We start from the raw sequence: 23,583 nt of genomic DNA, 5'->3' as shown, positions 1-23,583 counted from the left end.
TATATGGACTGTAATTGCTTTAGAAGGAAAACAAATTACACAAATGCTATTTTCAGTAGGCACTTGTATAACACATGGTTTAATTTAACAGGTATTAAAGACACTGAAAGCATGGACAAGTTCTTCTGGCAGTTTTTACCATCCAACAAACTTTAATGTTGAGGGGAAAAAAACAAAATCATTGTCTTCAGAGATTCAGGATCATTTTTATTTCTTGCTTCCTTCAAAAGCAGCCATGAAAATGAACTCACCTTGTCCTCAGTAAACAGCCCATCCTCATGTATTTTGTACAAGCCCAGCACATTCTTCCATTGTTTTGAACCTACACCACTTTGATCTCCAATTTCCAAAACAAGTGAACTACAAAAGCATTCTCAAACACACCTTCCAGACCAGACACTTGCTTTCCCATACACACACACATATTAATGGCAAAAATTACTCTGATCCCTTTACATTGCTGTTTATCACAAGCTTCTGTAAGTGTGAATCTGGACTGCACAAAATATATAGCTATCTGGGCAATGACAAAAATACTTGCTTAGTACTGTCTCCATCTTTCTTTCCTTGAAGCACAGAGATGCCTTCTTGCAGCCCCCCAGAGCTGGTGGCAGCCAGTTCCTATGCATGGAGGGCCAGCTTAAGCAGCACCTGTATGAGCACCACATCACCATCATCACACTGCCTCACAGCACCTGATTCTTGCGTATGTTTTAGCACTCAGGAGTGGGATGCAGCTCCCACCTCAGGAGTTGGCACAGGAGCGGCACATGCTGACAGCTTCATGACTGTCGCAGAGGAGAAACTGGAGGTATACTTGACACTCATTTATAAATACAGCTTTTCCTATCACAGGCTCTTCACACGAACAACAGCCACACACATCTTATTAATTTCCAAAATACGCTGATGAACTCATGGCTACTACTTTCCCCAAACAATGCCACTGCCACCTAAGCCATAATGTGGCAGACACCTGTTACTCACTCCCATCAACCTAATACAAAGATTTTTAACTCCAGCCACATAGCTAAAAGACACCACTGAACACATGAAAGTACACTTGCAGAAAATCAGAAACACCTACATTTGTCGCATTGTGCCTGGCAAGCACAATGGCAATATGAATATGAAAATAATAAACTCCAACAATTTTAATGCTAAAGAACGTCATACCTACTGCCTTTGACAGCAAGGTACAAAGGGGAAGAAAAGTGTGAGAAAGACCACACCATTCCACCTTCAAATCTAGCTTTCTCACTGCTACATTTCTGCCTCATATCACCAGCAAATCTTTATTTCAGATATCTATGCAAAGGAATACAATATACATTAACTAAGGTCTTCTGCCTTTGGAAGGCTATACCTGGAAGTGTCAAAGTATTACCAGTTTTAGGAAGGGCTTTACAAAGGAAAAGCATAAACATTAGCAAAGAAAGCCAAAAATAAGAGAATTGAATCTTTACATTATTTTTGGTTTATTTGTAGTTATACAATCACATTATTCATTCAGAATCAGAACACCACCATAAAGCTAAGAAATACCATAATTAGTACCCACCTGAACACCAGATACAAGGCATGTAAAAGTAACAGCACAAAAAAAAAAGCCCATGTAGCAGAGCAGAGCACTGAATCCCCATCTCCCAAATTTCCACTGAACAACACTTTCTTCTTCTGGAAAGGCATAATTAAAATAGCGAAACAACATTTTAGTACTGGCATTTCACAACAACTAAAAGAAGAGGTCAGAAAAGTCATGGCAGTAATACAGCTGGGATACAGGGCAAGAAATGTAAAGCAGGATTTCAGAAAAATGGGAAGGAAAACTTAAAAGGTGCTTTTCTGTTTCTTTCAAGTATTTGAAAAGAGTAATTTAATTGTCTACTTTGAAGACTGAGCTTATCCTTCCAAGCAGCTATTGTGTTTGGATTATATTAGAAATCTTCCTGAAGTCATGGCTTTATTTCAGAGATCTGTGCTTAAGATAACTTTATTATATACAAAATGCTATACTACTGCAAATCAACAGGTAGAAATGTTAACAATCCATTTAACTAACACTGCTGATACACCTTATGATAATACACATTTTATGTGTTTATAAATACAACTGTATGAGAAATAACTAGTGCCTACAACTTGCACAAAATTAACTGATCTCCAAATAGAGCAACATTGCAGTAAAAGGTACTGTAAATTTATACAGTAAATTAATTACTTCACACAAGTATTTCTTGAGTTTGTCTATACAAGATGTTTCCTGCAGAACCACAGCAGCTCTGCACTGCCTCTCATGCATACAGCTTCTAGCTACTCTAGTGCAGCAGGGCGCTCCATCTAATATAACCTAGCCTGCACAGGGCTTGTTAGCTCAGGTTCAGTGATTAATTAACCACAGCCACCTGGCTCCCAACCAGCTCAAAGCACAAGCCGAATTTGCAACATAGCATTTAGACACAACTGAGAGCGTCTCATAATGAAATTGCTTACTCACCTTATTCACCTCACTTACTTCATCCAGTGGAATAAACTACTCACCCAGATTGCTACATGAAAAGCATTCACATGGAAGATCAAGGGTCTTGTTTATTCACACCCAAGCTTACTGAACTCCGGCTTTTCCAGGTAGAAAAATTTATGCTTAATAAGGTCAAAAGCAAAGTGAACAATCTTTGCTGACAGCAAAGCCAATGGCACCCACTACCCTTGACAGTGTTTCATGCAATGAATCTCTGATCCTTACAAACAAAAGACGCTTGCTAACAGCTCCAGAAGGTACATTAATAGCAAGTATCTCACTGATAAATCTTCTGGAACCCTACTTAGGATTGCACTGTTTGCTCATGCATGCTGGAAACAAAACCTAAAAGCCAGGTGGCGTACCAAAGGCAACGCAGCCCAACAGCTACACTGGAAGCTCTAGATCGGTCTAATGCTTTGCTTCACGCATAGGGCAATAGCACATCCATTGCACATACACCACAGAACAATCATAGTCCTAGCCTGTACCATAAAATCTGGCACAGTCATCTCAAAATATATTTTTATTATTTAATAGGTAAAAAACCCCACCTTTTAGGAATTGGCTAATAGAAAGTAAGAAGTAACAGTGGCAATAAAAAAAAAAATACCAAAGGCTTGTAGTGCCACCTCCTATAAAAATATGGAGATGTGCTTTTATTAATAACAATATTAACTAACAGACCTAAGTCTACTTGGTTTTTGTGCTATTGATGAGTTGCAAATTTTTGGGAAACCCCTGAGATAATTCAAACACCTTTAAAAGTAGGAGCAAGACATCCATGTTTACACCTAATCAGGTATCAGAAAACCTGCTCAGGAGCAAGTGGATGCAAATACCCCAAATGCAAGGCAAAAAGTGTCTGTCAGAACTTTCACCTTCCCAGACACCAAGGTCAATCAGCTGTAAGATATAAACCCACAGTAAATCAGACTTTACCTGTGCCAGTACTCATGGAAGTACCTGATTTCTATAAATGGTAACATTTTCCACGTAACATCTCCTGCAGCACACCAGGCTCGGTACCCTGCAAGGCATCTCCCTGCCCTGCCCTGCCCTAGACATTCACATTCAAACTGCTCAAGTGTTTTCCCTTCCAAATGTTATTTTCTTTAAAAATACATTAAATATTTCCTCTAAAAATCCACAGCTAGTCCTATTTATGTGACTACTTGCTGGGTGGAACACAGTTAGATGCTAAGCTGGAAATACCATAACAGCTGAGTATTTTAACTGGCAACACCCTTGTAATGACATGCCTTTGCGTCATATCAACTCCACAACCTTACAAATCTGACATTTCTCAGCTTGAAAAATTAATTTAGCAGGTTTCTCAGAATTTCACATGCACATGCTCTCACATTCTTGCATTAAAAATACCCAAGAGCATTTTATGAAGTGTATACGCACAAGCTTGATGCTTGTCAGTAACAATCTCAGCAGCCAACTGAAGCAGCTTAATACACCATCCCTCCAAAACTAGATAAAACTTTTGTGCCACACCATAATACAATTTCTATTACAGTAATTTTTCTGTAAAATATATATATATATATGTGACTTCCACTTTGGGTTTAACACTGGAATTTTATCTCTTTCTAGATAAAAATCAGTATCTTTTATTACCTGTGCTGTTCATTGATACAGGTGTGCATTATTTATAGATTAATAATGTTATACAAGGAACTTACCTTAAATCAATATAAACTGTGTAATAAAGATGCTGCAATTCCTTGTGCACCTAACACTGCTAGGCTTGGGAGACTTTTTTTCCTCAAATTTGAAAGCAAACATATAGCAATACATATAAAGGCTATGCTACTTTTTCCTTACCACAGGCACTAGATGCAGTGACAAAAGATAGGTTGGCTCCCAACTTGAGTATTTCCTGGTAGTTTGTTTCTGCATTTTTGATCTTGAATTTTGCTGAGATTTGTTTCATTTTATAAGTGCAACAAGGGGGTGGGAAAAGGCGAGAACTGAGGTAATGCTGAATTCAATAAACCAGTAGATATCAGCATCTTGATTAAAAATATTTCCCCTGATTAAAAGCAACCCATCCATGAGAATCAAAGAAAAAGAAGTCTGGAGATGTGCCAGTTCATACAATAACTATGTTTATTTGTCTTAATAAATATTTAAGAAACATGGCTTGTGGTATTTGATATAACTGAGCCCATAGTTAAAAGACCTCTCTCCATGACATAAGCAAATACAGTCTATCCTCTTTATTTGTCTGACTTCTCTTCGGCATTCAAGGCTAATCTACTTTTAGGTCAGGAAAAAGACTGTGGTCTATCATTTTAAACAAACCATTGTAGTAAAACGTGAACAGGAAATTCCTAACTGCACTGTTCAAAGAACAATGATTAGAAAAACAACACTAGCTCACGAAGTGCAAGGAGCCCATGATCTGCCACAGCACAGTCTGCATGGAAAACTGGGAAACATAAAAATAAAACACACACAGTCACCATGCTCATTTTTATTTCCCCACTCCAGCTACCCCATCCCCAACTCAGTCCTCCCCACCAGGGCCAGGGTCCTTTAGACTTTGCCAAGGGAGAAACCTTCTGATCTGAAGGGGGAAGGGTGCAGTATATACAGCTCCGTCTGATACCTTGGAAATATCCGGCCTGCGGGAGTTAGTGCAGGCATGCCATTCATTCCACAACGTATAAATGCCCTCTTTAGAGCCTCATCTAAGCAGCAGTTTCATTTGGAATTTTGAGGCACAGGTCTGCCTTGTTTTTCAATAAGCTGCAAGCTATTTTTACTATTAAGAAAAAAAAATCCAACCAACCCAACATTTTAAAAGCATGCCTGCTACCATACAGAGAATATATAAAATGAGTAAAATGTGGACTCGAGGAAAATCTCCTACACTAGCATTCTACTCATAGCAGATTTCCCACTCCTAAAAAACAAACAAACCACCAAAAAGTCAATCCCCAGAACCCCACTAGAACTCATTTATTTTAAATTCTATCAGATGTAGTACCTTAAAATAAAAGGTTCAGAAATTCCTTAACCAAAGTGTTCTGACAACTACTTGGAAAATATTCTTTTAATAGTCCAGATATCTGACCCTGTTCGCTAAAGGGGAGGAACAACCCTGATGTATTCCTAATTTGAGACAGAAATCACAGTAAAGGGGAACTATTTCACTTTAAATGCAATGTACTAACATTACACTTTTTTTCTTTACAGAAGACATATCCTTAGAGTATCTGGATAAAGGGATTAGTATTAAAATCTTCATTCACTTTGGAAAATAAGCTTCAGAGTACATACACAAAAATCTAAAAGGCCACAGACAGAAAAATGAACACATAATCTTGAAACACTTGTATTTTAAAGAACACTATTCATGGACTGGAGGGTGGGGGAAAAAATTCCACAGCCAGAACATTAGTTTTGGGGTGTTCCTAATGGAACCAGAGTTCTGAACACTGGTTAACTTATTTTTTAGAGAGGACAGAAAAGTCCTTTATAAATGTCCCACAGACACTAAATGTAAGGAAAATATAAGAAACTTACAGTTATGAATAATGTAAAAAATAAACACGATTTTCTTTATCAACTGACTTCAGAAAGAATAAAACAAGCATGCGAAGAACCGTAGGCAAATGGTCGGTCATATGTGAAAAACTTCAAAACCCCAGATGTTCACATACCATACATAATTACACAATTTATTACAGTAAATTTTAATGATAAAATAACGCAGCTGCATTTTAAAGCAACAAAGCATTTTAAAAGTTCTTAACCCCTGACATGTAAGGTGTTAGAAGGGAAAAAAAAAAGACCCAACAACAAAACAAAACAAACCAAACAAACAAAACCAGCATTATCCATATCCTTTTTCAGATACTGCATCCAAAAGAATCAAGTAATGGTCAAAAAGTTTCATACAAGTGAGAAATGAGGAAAAGAGAAATAAGCTTGAACTAAAGGATCCAAATCAAGTCCTGGTCAGTAGCAATGAAAATGTATTACCACTTCAGAGTTGTTTGGCAGACACTGTGAAACAGAACAGAGGACACAGCTCACCCTTAGCAGGCAGATACCCAGAGAACAAGATCAGCTACATCATCACTGTTACTGAACAAAAGCCTTGAACAAGCACGGACAGATCTACAAGATTACTCCCAGAAGTAATTTACCTAACATGATATTACAGCAGACTGGTACAAAAGAGTTCACTCTGTACCTGAAACAAGCTCTACATACAAGGAATTTGATATTACTTCAGTGGATGGGAGTTTACAAAAATGGACTGTTTTCCATAGCCACTGTAGCTTTACCTAGTCTGTCAGATTTCCAGAATATTGTGACAAAATTGATGAATACTTGTTTGAAAAACAAACAAAAAGCCACCAAAGAAACAAGAAACAAACAAAAAAACCCCGTATCTTTTTCAATACGAACTATGTAGTGTTTTGCTTTTATTAGGTCATGGAAGGACATTCTAGAACCTGGCTGAGCATGAAAACCAGTTTACATCTAAGTTTAATGAAATGTTCAAGTTGCTTTTTAAATGCCCTTCTGTGAAAACTTAAGACTTCTTTTTCTAAGCACATGACACACTCCTAGAAAAGCAAAAGTTGGAATATCAAACTTTGTGCCAGAATTCCCACAAGCCATTTCTGAAAATGTATTAAAAATTAAAGTAGTGGATAATTGTCTAAGATGCCCTTGAATCCTAGACACCCTAAGTACAGATTCAGGACAAAGAATTCTGAGTAACATTTAGAACTAATGATATGAAATGCTACAGTGCTACTACACAAAAAACTAATCATGGATCAGCACACCTTCCACAGATCATTTCCCACAAGCATTTCTCACCTCCAACTTTCCAGACTGTAAAGCTGGAATAATGTTTACCTACAGAAGCACTAAGGCTATAGCTGTAAGAAATACTGCAGATAGTAAGTTACTTGAAATTTCAGATGCCTAAATGACATTTTACAAAACATTAATGTGTTCTTTACTACATGTTTGTGTTTGTGTTTCATGGTCTAAAAGGGCTTTTGCTCTGAAAGCCACCTATCACATTTAACTGAGGAAATTTATAATACTTCCCCAAAACTTCATATAAGCACATACAAAAACTACTGGAAAAAAAACAAACAGGAATTTGCAAATCAGCTTATTTTACAATAAAAAAATAACTTCTGGAATAGGAAATATAGTGTCTTCATCCCACACGCAATCAGAATACAATAGTCAGGATGATGATACATATCTTGACATTTTATGCTGAAAAGCAGGCTAAAGGGAAAGATTTGTTTGAAAGCAAGAATTAAAGGGTTTATTTCACAATTTCTTGGAAAAAAAATATTGTAACTATACCCTATTAAAATCCAAAAACAATCCATACAAAACAACGACAAAAAAATCCCAATTTACCATTTTAACACTGCTAAAGGCAAGTATGCAGAGTTTAGCAGTTAATTTTTTTCCCTCAACACTGTCATCTTCTTCCTGAATAGAAAGCACTTAACTAACACACTTAAAGAACTGTAATGATGCTTCACAATGCACAACAATTCAAAGGGACTTAGCTGAAATGGCGGTTCATTAAGATCAAAGAAAATCCTTCTTAAATTCACTGCATTACATGGTGTTATGAGAAATCAAGTTTAGATGCATGAGTACACAAGACTCTCAAAGTGCAGAGAACTATTAAAACACAAGGCAAAAGAAGGATCAGGCCAAGCCCTCTGACCTCTCGCTGTCTCTGTGCATGTTGCTCTCTGACTAAGGCAAAAACTTAAGAAAGCAGTTATTTCTTGGACTTCTAAAAAGTATATTGTAGCTACTTTTGATTGATACAGGTAACTAAAGAGTCACTTCTTTCTGAAGTCCTAGATGTAAATTAGTATATTAAGTTCCTGGACCATGTGTGTATGAAGCTGCAGTTTCAAGGGCTGAGAACTGTGTGAAATCAGAAAGTTTTCACAACAGATCTTCCTCTTGAGATTTCCTCCCAAAGTTCCTCTAGAGCCAACACAAATTTATGGCTAACCAGTCCAGATGCAAAATACAGCTGATGCAAAAATACCTGACCATTTTTAATTAAAAAGCTTTTACTTCTCTTTTGGGGAAAGCAATTTTTAAGCTTCTGTGAAACATGAAGAATTAGTTAGAACAATGTCTTTTGCCATGCAGACAAGATAGAAGCTCAAACCAAACTGTGATTAAGGAGGCTACAATGGATTATCAAAGTACTTCTAAAAGAAGAATCTATTGTATGAAGCATTATCAAATGAAGAAACTGGAAGTTCACACGTGTAGGTATGATTATGGAAGGACTGGATTTGATTACTCGAGAGGAATCTCAAGACATGGGAGAAATTAAATCATCATTTCAAAGGAGAGCATTTTTAACCATCTTTCTACAAGCTGGTACTAGCAAATGTTTTTATATTCTATAATTCAATTGGCTCAGCTGAGCGGCTACATTAAACACAGAAGTAGAATTCAAATACCTGTGCAGAGTCTTAAGTACACAGTGCCTATTTATCACAAATCTCAATACACCCATAACCACAAGAGCACTGGTAGCTTTTCTCTTGAATAAACTATGAGCTGGCAAAAAAAAGCAAAGATAAGACATCTCTAACCAACACAAAGTAACATACACTTTTTCTTCTTAAACACCACCACTCAGGACACAAATACAGCTGGAAATAAGCATGTGAATATGCAATATGAATATACATGTTCTGTAACTGAATTTTGACAAATTATTGCATTTCCAGCCTTTACATGCATTTCCAATTATTTTATTATTACTGTATAAATGAGAGGTCAGTTATACCTTCTCTAGCTCATAATGGATAATCATCAGGTTAATGAGTTAGTCTCTAACACTGTAATTGCTGACTATTTAGATACTACTAAAATTGATCTATGATACAACAGCCATGATGGTCATTAAACTAATTTTAACTGAATTCTACAATTCACTTTTTATGGAGTTTAAGTTTCAGGGATTTTTATCTATGTGCCATATCACATCTTTAATACTATGAGTCTCAGTCTTACCCAAAAGATGTCATCTGGAACAAGCAGAAGACACTCAAGTGTTTAAGCACTTCCAAACACATGCAATACTTTCTCCATCTACTAATTATCCCTATACTGAAAAAAAAATCCCAATCACCACAATGATAGTTTACTTTTTATTCTGAAATTCTTTCAAGCATGTATGGAATTGCTGTTCAAACCAAGTAACTTTGGACTGGATCCTCCTCTGAGAAGCGTGTCACTATTTGTTTATGTTATAGAATTAGATAATTATACAGTACATCAGCTGCCTTTCCAAACGTGGATAAGCCACTTTCTAAGAACACACTGTGCATTAAGGTTTTTTAAAAGTCTTATTTTTAGCTGTTTAAACTGTAATCCAAGATTAAATAAATTAATTTTGAAATATTATGCATTTTCAGCTTTGATACCAAGCTTTGCATTTTGCCATAAAGAATTCTAATCACTGTGTGTGTAAAAAGAGCTTCAGCCTAAGTACAATATAAATCAAAAGTTTCAACAAGATTCTCCATAGACATTTCATCTTGAAAATAACTCTTTCAGAAGGCTATGAAAGATAGCCTTTGATTCTTCGTTGCTGATTCAAGGATGTTAATATTACCGTACTTCATTTTTGTCCCACTGCCAGTTAGATACACTGAAATAGAAAAGTCTTTGAAAACAAAAATAAAAAACCTAGCTGCTTCAGTTTCAATATTCGCTAATTCAGCCCTTGACAGCAATCAGCTCCTTCCGCTAAAAGAGCTAAGAGTACAGCACAGAACTGCCTCCATTCTGCAAACCACAGGAAGACCACCAGGTTCATCACTGGATGCAAGAGCCTTTGCTACTCCAGCAAATGCCCAAAAAGGCAGAGAAACAAACAGAAATACTTCAGCTTGTTTGATCATGCAACCATATACCCAGAGCAAGCCTCACCAGGAGGCTGGCTGTATTAAATGGCTGACTCAAATGACTGAATGGGCCACTAGAAGTGACAGATCAAGTCTCGCCATGCTTTTAGCACACCCTAATTGTACCAAGTCCAAATTAATTTCCCTAACTGAAACAGAAACAAGAGATGATCAAGACCCTTCTAGCATGACAGAACAAAGCTTACATCTCCATGCCCTCACCATTAGTTAAGAACCAAGGGATTTATCTCCATGAAATAGGTTTGGGATTGGTAGCAAGGAAAAAAAATACAGAGTTCCTGCTCCTCTCCATAAGCAGAGACAAAAATCTTGATCATCCAATTCAAATATTACAGCCTTCTCCTCTACCGCCTGGCAGTTTCAACCTTGACCAATTCATATCTCTAGAAGACTTCACAGTCCCACTGCCACACTCTTTTAATGAGTTGTAGCTCCAAACACGGGTGACAAAGACACTTTCAAAGTCCCCCCAGTAGCTGCTTTGTGATTTTTGTTATTACCTTCACATGTCTTTTCATGCTCCACCCTTCCCCAGTTATGTGCTACTGCTTCTACACCCAACTGAGATCCTGCTTAGAAGTGCTCCACTGTCAAGATCTCCCCCACATCTGGCTTATACTTAGTTCCCTCTCACACATACCTCCAAGGTACCACACTGCTGATACTTTCCCCAGTCTGGTCCCACATCCAGTTTCCTCATGCACCAACTTCGTTCCCTGCTAACGAAGGCAATTCTCACTACTGACTTCACCAAATATTTCATGAGTGTTTCCAAGCTGCTGCTGATGCCCCAAACTCAGTAGTCAGATTGGTTCCTGCTGCTTGTAACCCTCTCACTTCTTAACAGCAACTTCAGCGCTGCTACTCAGCTGAAAAACTGACACCTATTTAATTGACTTCTGTTGACTTTCATACATCCATCTGGTGTCTGAAAAGTGAATCCTTCCTTTTTAAACATAACTTGAAGATTGTTCAGAGATGTGTTTTACTATAGGGGTATTTTAAAAATCAGTAGTCAAGACTGCCATTCACAAAGAGGATTTACTCAAAGAAGTTTCTAAACCAACTCATCGCTTTTGCCTAATCCAGTTCCTTACTGAATTAAACTTAATTGACATAAGCCACTTAAATACCCATCTGCTCTAAAGGTTAAGTCAGCTTAGGGAACTAAACCAGCTGACAACTACCCTCCCCTTAAAGAGAGAAATAAAATCTTTCATAGGAGTTATTTTGCCAATTTGTCTTACTGTAAGGTTGAGTAAACACTGGTACCAGTGCAAAAGAGGGATGAGACCATGCAGTTGGTGAGGAGGACACTTCTACTTTTGGCAGCAACTAACCAGTAGCTCAAGGGTGCTATATTGTGAAACCTAGCTGAGTGTGCAAGCTGCTCTGCCAGAGGAGGCAGAGAGGTAGGAAAAGCACCTAGAGCATGTTCTCTTTAGCTAGCTTCTTTCAACTAGAAACAAGTTGAAGATTACTTAAAAGCTGCAATATTGGCTGGCTTTCCTGGTGAATGTGAACTGTCACATTTGCTGCAGATAAGATATTCAGCAAGTTCTATTTTTAAGTGTAGGCAGAAAAAGTATTAGTTTTACTTTGTTACACCAAAAGATCAACTAAATATTTCTGTCTGGCCTCACATACAACTTTACAAAGCTCTACCTTCCAGTAAAAAACACAAAATTATAAATGAACATTACATTTAAGAGGCACTTCTGCGAAACTTGTTAACAGGACCTTGCTATAAATAAATTTCTAATTTTTTTACTGCCTACAAGTCATTTGTTCTTATGTTTGAACAGTGCTGTCACTGTATTTACATTCACTAAAAGCACTAAGTTGTTATCTCTCAAACTAAACTTATCACTAGAATCCAAGCCTAAATAGGAGTTTTTTTCTCCAGATAGAACTTAAAACCCAGCCCTAGTCTTGTGATATTTCAAATCATGCATTCTCACATGTGCAGATTATAGATCCTGAAAAGTAGACACTTCCCACGCACACACCCTTTAGAAAATAGATTAATACAAACACTCAGTTTTCTTTTAGCAATACTTGGTGCTGCTTAATGACAATAAATGCAACCATTATGTCTATACTGACTCAGATATTAAGTTGATTTATACATGTAAGAAACAGGAAAGTGCCTTCTCTGACAGTTTTGAGCACTGTGGATACAGATCACAGTTTCTCAGTTTGTAAGACCCAACTCATACATCAGGCAGTCAAGAGAACCCTTCAAGCAAAAGTCCTCAGAACATCTGCCACTGCATTGCTGTAATACACTGAAGACACAAGTGCTAATTTAAACCTTTCTAGCATGCACACAAATACAATAAGGCAGGTGTCTGCATTTCTTATCTAATTCCTGAAAATACTTCCATTTAGAGACAAAAACTGCACACACAAAAACCTCCTTCACCCTTAACAAAACAGTAAGCAGCTTAACAGCGGTTTTTGGTAATGAAGTTACCGTGCCTCAATAGCTGTTTTGATCTTTAGCATACATGCATTGGGTCCTGCAGCTTTTTTTAATCTAAGCTAGATTTTCAAAGTATGTGTTATTTAACCAGTAAAGATCAATTAAATAAATCATAATTCACTACTATTGTACTATAAGGAAAATCTTTCACCTTTAGGAAGAAAGAGCGGATGTCTCCCACCTCTGCCTTCTGAGAGCTGAAAAAATACTAGAAACATTTTTAATCTTCAATGATTAGATATGTAGCACTCATTTTTAACAATGTTTAATAGCAAGAAAACATGAATGCTCACTTCATACAGGCATTGCTTTTCCCCCAGCAACGTGTATCTGACACTGAACTAAAAGCTACTTTCAAAAAAACATTTAAATCAGAGAGCTAGTGTCAAGGGGAGAAGGAGGGCAATAATTTAGAATTATTTACCATTCACTTGTAATCAGAATCTATCGACCAAATGAAAGACTAAGCTTGAAAAACATGCCCAATTCCAGCTACCATTAATTCTAGGAAGCTGGCACCTACATTCTTTTTTAATTGCAAATATTTTCATGGGATTTGCTCACAATACAAAGTTAAATATCTGCCTGTTTGAAGATACTAGCTAGGATGAAAAAAACAAACAAACAAGAAAAACAAACCAGGAATGCACCTCCCTCCTGAAAGGCAGAGAAGTAGATTTATCATGACATACATACGTACATGTGAAACTCTGAAAACAAATGTCAGCTACAGCATGCCTTTAAAAATATGACTGAATTATTCTGATCAAGAACTAAAGCACATATATGTGCAGACTGCCCAAGGAGGCTCAGGGCACCACAGCCCTTTCTCAATACCATGTGCTGCAGCAAGTATTCCCAGTCACATGCCAGGAAAGCAGTTGCACAGCTGCATAGCTTTCCCATCCACACTGTGTCTTGCAGCCAGGCTTGACATTTGCACTGAAAATTCAAAACATCTGGATTTCAAGTACTATTTTATGTGTAATACTTTTAACATAAAGTTTATCAAGTCCACTGTATTCACTGCTAACTTGAGGTAATCAAATGATGCAACTGCAGTGATCCAGATGCCTCAAGTGACGGAGATAATGTGGATCTTCCTCCTTGCTGTTTAAGAGAAACAACCAGAGAGAAAGGCCCTCCACTTTCTAATGAAAGAATGGCTGCTTTGCTGATCCTTAGGAGATATATTTAGCTATATATATTATATATAGGTCAAGTAATATATCATGCTATGCAGGCAGTAAAAATAGATGGTCATAGACAATGGGACTCCAAGCAATAGCTGACTTGTATCAGGCAAAAATATTTGAACTACATAATTTCATCTAGAGAACTAAAGGAGTGGAAGAACTACTCTGACATTTAATATCTCTTACTATTAAAAACATATCGTATTTCTGCTTTGAACTTCTGACTATCAGATATTATTACATATCTACTAAACAAAAAGCTCTAAGTCTCCGGTATCATCTCTTCTTAGGATCAAACCATTTCCAAAACACTTCTTCAATCGAATAAATTCAGCTCTTTTGCTCTCATGGGAGCGCATACTTTCCAGATCCATACTCATTCAATTATTCTTTTTCTTTACATTCATCTCTATTTCTTGTAAGCTTGGCACTGACAGCCTAGAGACCCAATCTATAAAATTATGACCAAATTAGTGGAGTTCTGCTTCCCTTTAAACATTTTCAAAGCATCACTTCCAAGAATAGATTTGTGACCTATAGCTTACATTTTCTGCTTTACATTAACAGTCTGCACCACAGTCAAAAAAAAAGCACACGATGTAAATCTGTCCAGTCACTGTAATGTTTTCAGAGGGAATATTAAAAGAACAATCAACAATCACTTTATTTTCTTCCCATTCCACAAATAGCATTAGTTCAAAACAAAATTATCAGTTGATAATCAAAATACAGCAAAAAGGAAATAGACGTGAAAAGTCTGAAAACACATACGAGCTTGATGCAAACTTTCAAAAATGGCAAGGGTACTAACTACCCTGTTGCCTTCACCTTTTTCATGCTTTGCGATAGAAGTATTTAAATTCTAATACCAAATGACGCTAACTGCAACTGTCAGAGCAGAGGTTTAAGCCAGGTCCAAAAAATGCTGCTTGTGAAAAATCTTCCGATTTTCTGTGGGTTGCCGAGTAACGTCAACCTGACAGATACATTCCAATATGCTACAGAGATATTTTCTTGCGTGGATAAAGCGGTCACTGCGTTTCTAACCATATCATGCACTGGTATGCCAAAAGATCTTTTGCCTCACTAGAAAGGCACATACTCCAATTTGGACAGAAAAAAATAGAACTGATTCTTATCAATTCATAGCCCTCTGATCTGGCCTCAGAGTTGCTCCTCTCCATGTATCAAATAAGGCAAGAAAATACAAGAAAAAGTAGTTTGTGACTTAAAAAGTAGTTAATCAATTAAGTCTGGAATTTTCTAGCTTTGAATATCTGACGTGAATATTCTCTCAATTTAAGTTTCTTACTTGCAAGCTTCTATTCCTTTATAAAACCAAATTGAGAAAACAGAAATCACATTGTACAGCATTACACACACTGACACCTGGGTTGGAACACCTCGCTTTGCCCCTTGCCATAACAGAGGAAACAACAGTAGTAACAGCCTTTATCCTACCCAACAGAGAGAAGAGGCAAACTGGGTAATGGAGACATTCGCCAGCGCAAATAAATGATGAGAGTAAAGTGTTCTGAAATTGTTCAGCAAGAAGCAGAGAGCACTTTTCGACCTTTTTCGCCATTGCTCCCTTGAGCATTTCTGTTCTGCACCCTAATAACAGATACCTGCCTCATGACTTTCCCAAGCGGACTCTGTTTCAAGCCCATTAGCCTTTCCTGCTTATTTTCATTCTCTACAATTCTGATTTTTTTTTCATCAATCTCATAATTCTTTTTTCATCAATCCAGCACATCTCACACTTCCTGACCCCCATCCTTACATTTCACATGTACTTCTTGTATTTCACCTTCCACTCATCTTCCCTTCTTCACCTAGACTTTGTATGCTGCCTTACATGCATATTTTCCAACTCTGAAGATTCCTCATCCAAACTCAGTGCTCCTTCTTTTCCCTCAGGGTTCCATGTATAGCCAAGAAAAGAGCTGACACCCTCACACCCTGAACCCTCACCAGACCAGTTTCTTCTTACCTGTTTTTCCCTGCCCTACTGGTTTTCAGTCCAGTTCCCCTACTTTTTTCTTCCCAGGCTTTAGGTACCATCCTCCTTCTCCCTACCCCCAACTCCTGACTGCTTTGCTTTCCATAACCTAACAAAGCTTTCCACACAGCCCTTTATGCCCCATCCAACTCCAAGGCCAGTCCCGCTTGTTCCCATTCTGCTTGTTCCAATCCACCTCCTCTACAAGGCCAGAGTTTTTTTCCTGTGTGCAAAGCACCTTTTAGGTCTTGGAATTAAGATGCTGATGAGGACACAGGACAGAAAACCTCTCAGATTACAATTAATGTACCGGCAGTCCAGTTTGCAGGAAGTTCCTGTAAAAGCAGATGCTAAAATTTAAGTCTTTACCCAGCTCATACCAATTTTTCGTAGCCTCCCAAACTGACCCAAACGGATGATTTCTCCATGCAGAAACACTCCCTACACTTCACAAGTTTAAAATCCTTATTAAAAAGCCCAATGATTCAAATTTTCAAAGAAGGCAACCCACATTAGGAAGCTGAATGAAACACTACCTCTCCCCTAGAGTTGTTACAAAAAAAAACAACACTGTATTTTACCTGAAGTTTCCACATACAACAAATCTAACAAGACTCACCAGTTTAGAAAGCTTTTGCCAAATACCAGCAGTTTCGGCTAGGCTCTAATCACTTGAAAACACAGTCTTGTAACAAACAGCCACAGTAATAAAACCCTTGGTGCCACAAAGATCATCAATATCAACCACAAACATCATCAGTCTTTTATAAGACCATTTACAGCACCCAGTCATTGACCAGAATCTCAATATATCAAGTATTCTGCAAAAACAAGATAAAAACCTCAGTTTGCTGCCTTAAGATCTTACAATCTATTAAGATAAAAGACAGCTTCTAAGAGATGAAAACATGCAATGAATGGCTCCATTTTGAGATTTACAGGATCTGCTAGACAACCATCCACAATCTATTAATTACACACAATCCACGCAGATCAACACAGTATCTTCCCCAACCTAACCACTGATTTGATACCAAAGATGCTTCTCAAATCTGCCAATTTTATCACACATCTGCTATTCTCCCTCTTTTTTCTTCATTTATTCCACTTTTTTATACCAAAATTCATAAAATATATACTTCTGAGTCCTTTAGCCCCTCTCACTCTGCATTACTTTGACTTACCTTCCCTGCCCTCATTACCTTCTTTCCCAAACTCCAAAATCTTCTACAGAGCAGATTTCTCCTTTCTCAACTTCTCAAATTAGTATTACCTTTCTCTTCTTGGCTTCAACTGGAAAAACGCTGGGGGGGGGGGGGAATTTTTGTTTTGCTTTTTAATCAAATAACTGCTTCAAATTAAATTCACTAACCAAACTATACAAAAGGCTGAGAATTCTCAAGGGGGAATGCTGAAAAGAAAAACGAACTACTAAATGCCAGCCACAGGGAAAGATGAGCCTGTGAGGATGCCTATGAGACTACTGCCCATAGGAAAGCTTTGAGGTACTGATTCTCAGGGCCTTGATGAGCTGCAGCATGGCCTAAGGTCCCATAGTTCTGTCCAGTTCCTCCTGGATAGAAACAAGGCCACACAAACGGGGGGAGAGGGGTGGGGCTGAACTCTGTCACCCTACACCAAACTCAAAATGCTGAGCTACCTGTCATACAAGTAGATTATTCTGCCCTCCACTTTTTCCACTTCTTTTTTGGGGGGAAAATTAAAAAAAAAAACACTTCAGTATCATTTCCTGCTGCTCTGACCTTCCTTTCCCAAACTTCATCAGAACACAACTAACTTGATCCTTTCCTACTTTGCTGCTGCCCATGGGAATGCAAATAGTTGGAATGAAAGCCAAAAAGGTTGGTCACTTTCTACTATGCAGAAGAACACAGGCATCCTTGACCTCTTCCAAGGCCAGGCTAGACAGGGATTTGAACAACCTGGTCTAGTGGCAGACAGGTTGGGTTCCTTTCAATCCTAACCATTCTATGATTTTATCTCACTGAAGTAACACCATCGGCCTGTTCTCAACCTGAGATTAACTGCAATCATGTAACTGGCTCCTGCTACTTTAATTCTGCAGAAACTACTGAGAGTTCTCATGAAAACACAGTTTTCTATCTGCCCCAATGTAAACATCTCAGTCACTGCTCTGCAGCCTGCTCTTACCCAATGTGAAAAATAAATTTAAGTTTAAACATTGGTGTGAAATATTTAAACAAATGTTCAAGCATTGTGGGGCATGTCAATTATTTCTTCAAAGCATGAAGTCATAATTTTATCAATACTATTGAAGTTGAATGGAAACGAGCTTTAAACACTGTAGTAAATGGCTGTCTTTTTCATTATTGTTTGTATACAAGATATTCCAGAAGGCAAAACCACGTAACCTCTGAAATTTAATGGAAAGGATGAAATGTAGAGAAGCCACAGACAAGTTGTTATGTCATTGGTTAACTTTAGAACAGCACATCACAAGTAAACTAACAACACTGCGAGGCATTTTAATGTAGAAAAATGTGCTATCTAAAACACAACAAATATTTAATGCATCAGCAAAATAATATGTGCATACATAAGTCGAAATAATGAGACAAAGAATCTTGATCTGGTAGTAAATATTTAGACCGTTTAAACAGTTATGTATCATTGTGCAAGGTGACAGGAATCTCTCAAATTACTAGTCTTTAACCCAGACTGCGCTTAAATGCTTCTGTGGCCTTCTTAACATTCCAGGCATACTTCTGGCAAGGTAGCTCTGGCTGAGGTTCAAACTGTCCTTGTCCAACTTTCACTTACTATAAAAACATTGTTTAATATAGAAAAGCATACACAGAGACATATGTTTCTTATTTCGCAGACACCTAGAATACTGACACTTGTGTTCACTAACTCTGCGTGGAAATTTTTATGTGAACGCTTCCAAGCGAGGTTGCATTTACGGGGCAGCAGCCGCTACAGACAGCCTATGCTTCCACCACTTTTAAGCTACAACACTTGAATATTGGTTATAACTCAATTCCACTGAAAAGTATGAAACCTGCCCAAATTTATTCGCACTAATTAAAATGAAAAGGCCTAACTCAAGCTCACCATACACCGCCAGGCCTGAGAGATGTGAAAATGCTATCCCAAAACAGCACAGCAGACGGCTAATTTGCAACAGACCACGTATTTGTCAAATTAACTGCAGGAATTTACCGGCTTGCTTACCTCCACGCAGCGTTATCTTTTATGAGGAGGTAATCTACCAAATTACTTCAGCATGCCTCCAGCCTGCTGCTGCCAATTAGTTCAGCACGGCTAATAAATCAGGATGCCCAAGACACTGGATTACAGTGGAGCTAGTCCAATATTTGAAGACTATAAGCAGGAGCAGTATGGTCCAGCCTCCCTGTCTCCCCCCGCAGAGAGACACAGCTTGGTCTGCGCACCCACCATGGGCAAAAAGTGCCGTAATTCCCTTATTTTCTTGCTGTGATCTAACATTAACGCTACCGGCAAACCCGACCGCCACTGGAGCAGGGGTTCTGCACCTCAGGTCTCCACACGCACCGACCAAGGAGGGCCAGTGTGACAGGGTTCCGTACCTCCCCCTCCCCGCCATCCCGGCCCGGCTTCCCGCTCCGGACGCGGGGAGGTGAGGAGGAGCGCCCCGCCGCCCACACCCTCCCTTGCGGCCACGGACGGGGGAAGGAAAATGTCGCCGACGGGCCCGGCCCCGCCGCACAAGAGGAGAGGGCGCTCAGAGAAAGGGACGGGGAGGCCTCGGAAAGGCCTCTCCTCGCGCCTTCTCCAGCAGCGGGGCAGGCGGCCGGCGGCATGAACCGGACTCGGGCCCTCCTTCCCCTCGATCTCCCTCGTCCACCGGCGGCTCCCGCCCCTTACCTGTCGCGGGGATCGATCCACGAGGTCTGCCGGGTGTTATGGTCAATGTAAAAGACTCGCCCGTCGAAGTCCCTCGCCTCCTCCCAGCCGGCAGGCAGCGGTAGCTCCGAGCTTTCCCGGCCCCGCTGCCCGCCCGCCGGCGGCCCGCCGCCCTGTCCCGCCGCCACTTGCTGCTGCTGCCGCCGCCGCCGCCCGCCGCTCAACCACGGCATGGCCGCTCCGCCGCCGGGCCGCCACCGCCACCGCCCAGCTCTGGCCGAAACCCGTTCTCCGCCCGCAGCCGCCGGGGCAGCTCCCGTCCCGCCCGGGCCGCGGCCGCCCGCCGCCTCCTCCTCCTCCTCTTCTTCCTCCAGCACTAACAGGCGGCCCCGCAGGGAGCGGGACTCGGGCGGCTCCTGCTGCTCCGCACCGGGCTCATCCTCCCTCACTCCAGCCCCGCTCCGCGCCGGGACCAGCCCCGCCGCGCTCCCTAACCCCGCCCGAGACCTGCCTCGCTCTGCCGCGGCTCCCAGCCCACGAGCTCGGCCCACCGGCCCGAGCACCCCCGCCCCGCCGTCGCCTCCCCCCCTCCCGCCCGGCGCCGGCCACGGCTATCTTCACTCCCTCCCTCCCTCTCTTCGCCAGGGCCCGGCCCCCGCCTCCGCCCCGCCCGGCTGTTCCCACGCCGCGGAGGGCCGGGCTGGGCTGGACCGAGGAAAGGGGCTGGGGAGGGAGGACCCTCTCGGCCTGGCTTGGCCTGGCCTGGCCCGCGGGGCAGGAGGGAAGCGGCGGGGCCCGGCGAGGCGGCCGCACCCCGCGCCGCGGAAGCCGGGCCCGGACCCAGACACGTCAGCTACGGAGAGAGGGCGGCAGTCCTCCGCCCTGGGCCCGGGCCGGGGGAAGGAGGCTGAGGCCCCGCCGGGGTCCGTCCTGTCCCGCCCTGAGGCCTGTGCTCTGCCACGGCCCGCTGGGAACTGGAGAAGTGAGCCATCCCTAGACCTCGGTGGGTCGGGCATCCCGCAGTGCCCACCCGAAAAGCCTCGGGAGTGCTGGGCAATCTGGACGTGTACAGGGATGTGGGGAGGGGACAGAGGTCTGCTGGAGAGCCATTGATGATGATGAAGGAGAAGTGTTGGGTACCACGAGTCACAGAAATCATGGTGTATTGATGTTTGGGTAGTGGATGCTGGAAAATCACACACCCGACTCACTGGACATCTCGACCTTATCCTGCAGAGCAGAAAGCAGCTGTGTCTGGTTTGACCTGCATCTGCTGGAGACCCCAAAGCAGAGCTCCAAGTACCATCTACAATTAAATTCCCCAAAACTTCATTAGAACAGCACTAAAGTTGGCCTGTGGTACACTGTGGCTTTCCAGGACACTGACTTCAGCTAAACCTCCTTAAAATCAGGAAATAAAGAGTTAAGGTAATGCTGGCTAAACTTCTGAAATCTAGGAAAGGAATTAACAATATATTTTCAACCTTAATTCAGCCCCCTGAAATTGGCAATACCCTGCCAGGGATTATACTGCAACTTCAGTTATGTTCCACTTGCATTCAACATTTTAAATTACAGCTCTATGATCATTAATTGCTGCAGTGAGGTTATAAATGCAGGAAATTAGAGGACTTCTGCTCCTGGCTTCTTAGGCCTTTCCCTCTCTTCCTTCCACCCCTAAACCACTAGTTATCATAGAGCAGTGCATGGGAGAAGCAGTATAGATAATAGGACAGATCAGGTGTTTTACCTATGTTTCGTAGGTTATTTCAGTAATAGTAAACTGGAATCTTCCTACCAACTCTATAGTGAGTAATGAGGTGTGATAGGAGAATAGTATATGGGTTTAGTGATGAAAAAGGAACACAGTGGATAAAACTGAAGGCAATGGTGAAGTAGATTAGGAGTACAGTAAAGGTGTACAATTTATCAAATGTGAGGTTTTAGATCTGGTCTTCAAAATCACAACAACTTATGTTTAGATCAGCTCATCTCAACAGAGAGTTTGCTTCAGCACACACTAGGTTGTCTCATAGATGCCCAAGACTTCAGTGGCATATGCAGGAGCAAGGTGTTGCTTGTGTATTATGGATGGTTTTGAGGCATATTTCGAAGGAGTCAGAGTTAAGGCACTGTACAAACTCTCTGGTTTTCAGTGGTTGCAGTTCCTATTATTTTATGTCTCCCAGGTTTTCAGGGGTTTTATTTAGCAGAGGCAGGCATCCTCAGATGGCCCAGATCTATATTAACAACGTCTCAGGACATTGGATTTTCTTGTTGAAACGAAACAAATAAAACCCCACCTTCGTTGCTTTTAATGTCCTTGCAGCAGTTACCTTTGCACAAGGTCTGCCCAGCACAGCACCATGCCAAGACACTGGACTGGCTCATAGTACTTGGAAGTGGTAGAGCCAAGTTGCTATAATAATCCACCAAAACTAATTAGCCCTGCTGAGGATACATGCAGCACCACCCTCTGACATGGGCTGGTTTTTCCTCATCAGTCCCCAGAGTCCCAAGAGAGGGTCAAGCTTAGTGAAGAACCTGTAAATGGAGGCTGCAGAAACTGTAGAACTCACCATGGAGGCAGCAAAAATATTTCAAATGGGGATGGAGAGCTCAACACAGCAGTGGGCAAGAGGGGAAATGGTGGGATTGAGTGTGGAACATTTTGTTCAGCTCATAGCCCTTCAACTAAATTCTTACCCTAACTTTGACAAATTGCTCCAGGTTAGAGCCAGAAAAGGACTTGGCTGGGCTGTGGTTTCTCAGGCAGAATTATAATGCACATGTTCCATATAAAATATAAGCTATATGTCCAGTGTGGCCTGGATCTCCTGGACTCATTATAAATGCGCTTGAGGATGCATATGCTACTATGTAAAAGATAGGTCGAAGATTTTCAAGTGCCTGCTTCTGCAGCAGACGGGTTACATCTCCCCAAATCTTGAACAAACATGGAAAAAAAAAACCCGAACAAAAAAAAAAAAACCCTAGATTCTGCCTGGGCAGAGTTTGCAGGCTAAACATGAGAAAATATCCTAAACCTCTCACTTTTAAAATTGTCCTAAACTTCAGATTTAACTTTTAGTCTGTCTGTATCTAGAAAAATTATTTTCTTCAGTTAGGAGTTTAAAACACTGGTGAATAAAGGTGTTGAAAACCTTGATTCCAAAAGTCCAGCCAAATGTGCATAGAGCTGCCTATCGTAACCAGCAGGGAATGGTAGGGCTAGCAGTTGCCTCACGAGAATAGAAACTCCATCTGCAGCTCATGCCAAGATGCCAGGCAGGAACTCTCAATTATTTTTCAGGCCAGAATGGTACCCTTCTTCGGATGTTACCTCATCCCCTGCCTGTTCCTTAGGAGGAAATGAACAAAGTATTCAGCAGCCAAGGATTATTTCTGAGTAACATGAAAAGGCAAGAAGAGAAGAACATGAAAAAGTCACTGTATTTTTCATGCTGGGGCACTAATTTCCAAAGCATTTTGTGCCATCCTTTACCCTACTGTGAAACCCCCTAAAGTCTGTG

The 23,583-nt window shown here is 40.6% G+C and overlaps 1 protein-coding gene across 4 annotated transcripts in view; it reads right to left on the bottom strand.

Moving 5' to 3' along the window:
- Positions 1-20,222, bottom strand: part of WWC3 (WWC family member 3) — a 101,531-nt gene extending 81,309 nt beyond the window's left edge. For all 4 annotated transcript variants that reach the window (XM_031051055.2, XM_005151427.4, XM_031051052.2 and 1 more), the window contains exon 1: positions 20,072-20,222. The gene's annotated coding sequence lies outside the window, so the exon portion shown is untranslated. The remainder of the gene's footprint in view (positions 1-20,071) is intronic.
- Positions 20,223-23,583: the final 3,361 nt, after the last annotated feature.

The sequence above is a fragment of the Melopsittacus undulatus genome, chromosome 2 (genome assembly GCF_012275295.1).
Source record: "Melopsittacus undulatus isolate bMelUnd1 chromosome 2, bMelUnd1.mat.Z, whole genome shotgun sequence".
In the NCBI taxonomy this organism is placed as follows: domain Eukaryota; kingdom Metazoa; phylum Chordata; class Aves; order Psittaciformes; family Psittaculidae; genus Melopsittacus; species Melopsittacus undulatus.
The sequence above is the reverse complement of the archived record's forward strand: the minus strand, read 5'-3'. Positions and strand labels throughout refer to the sequence as shown.